General features: G+C 53.3%; 1 long non-coding RNA gene across 1 annotated transcript in view; it reads right to left on the bottom strand.

Annotated features, from left to right (window-relative positions):
* The window catches only part of LOC105507007, an 11,901-nt gene extending 11,259 nt beyond the window's left edge, over window positions 1–642 (bottom strand). The window contains exon 1 of the long non-coding RNA XR_001001029.1: window positions 603–642. This is a non-coding gene — a long non-coding RNA (uncharacterized LOC105507007). The remainder of the gene's footprint in view (window positions 1–602) is intronic.
* Between the last annotated feature and the right edge of the window lie 564 nt (window positions 643–1,206).

Raw genomic sequence — 1,206 nt, 5'->3', positions numbered from 1 at the left:
AGTAGCTGGGATTACAGGCACGCGCCACCATGCCCGGCTAATTTTTTTTTTTCTTTCTTTTTTTTAGTAGAGACGGGGTTTCACCATGTTGGCCAGTCCTGTCTCCAACTCCTGGCCTCAAGTGATTCGCCCGCCTCAGCATCCCACAGTGCTGGGATTACAGGCGTGAGCCCCCGCGCGCGGCCTGCCCCCACACTTGGATTGTAGAGAGAAAGGAGGAAACGACTTCTGAGAAGCGTCGGCCCCTTGTCCCATCCCCGTTCCCTGGGTCTCCTGGGGGACTGGGCCAGTCGGGCGCCCAGGCCTTGGGGAGCCTAAGGCCGAGTGTCCAGCCCCGGGGCCCGCCCACTGTCACGGAGCGGACTCCCGTCCAATCAGACCTGGGGGATGCTACTCCGGAGATGAGAGTGGCAGGAAATCAAGTTCAAGGTCCCGAACACAATGGGGCCATTGTCGTTCTCCAGTCAGTTGACTTTCAAGCAGCAGTTCCCCATCCACCCTTCTCCCACTCCCACTCCCGCTCCCTGCCAGGAAGTCACCCAAACCTCCTTATTACCTCCTTATTAGACTCTGCCTGAAGGAAGCCGCTTTCTGGATCCTACCCCAGACGCGGGAGGCTGGGCCGCTGCGGCATCGTCTATTATGTCCACCAGGTGGCGACAGAACACCACATTTCTGAGTGCGGAGGGAGGCCCGGGGCTGGCGGCTCAATCACTAATCAGGGCGTGGGGGAACCCTGCCCTTCCTGTTTTATCCAAGAGAAACAAAAAACCAAGTCAGATTATACTTTCCCTCACCCTTTACTCTGAGGTCACAGGAATCTGGAATCTTAGAGACTTCCCTTAGCAAACGGCAAAATGGCTGTGGACTGTAGCCCTATTTATTTTTCTTGAATTGCGGGGGGAAACCAAGGGGAAACCTATTTACTCCGGAAGTCACAGCAGGTGGAACCCTTACTGCCTCTCTAGCCTGGATTAATCAATTGGCTGATTGATCGGTTGTGTTAGTGTATAAACATCACGTCTGAAAGGACTTCCCTGATCCCCCAGTCTAAATTATGCCTTCCCTGTTCTTCCTCAGAGCCGGCTTTAGTTTTCCTTCTTTGCATGTATCTGTTTGTAACTGGACACATTTGTTTGATTATTTTCCACTAGCATGTACTCTGCGAGAGCAGGGACTGAGTCTAGTTTTGTTGCATTAACTTGT

This window comes from Colobus angolensis, unplaced genomic scaffold (assembly GCF_000951035.1).
Source record: "Colobus angolensis palliatus isolate OR3802 unplaced genomic scaffold, Cang.pa_1.0 Scaffold142, whole genome shotgun sequence".
Taxonomy (NCBI): domain Eukaryota; kingdom Metazoa; phylum Chordata; class Mammalia; order Primates; family Cercopithecidae; genus Colobus; species Colobus angolensis.
Note: the sequence above shows the minus strand (reverse complement) of the source record. Positions and strands in the feature narration are given on the sequence as shown.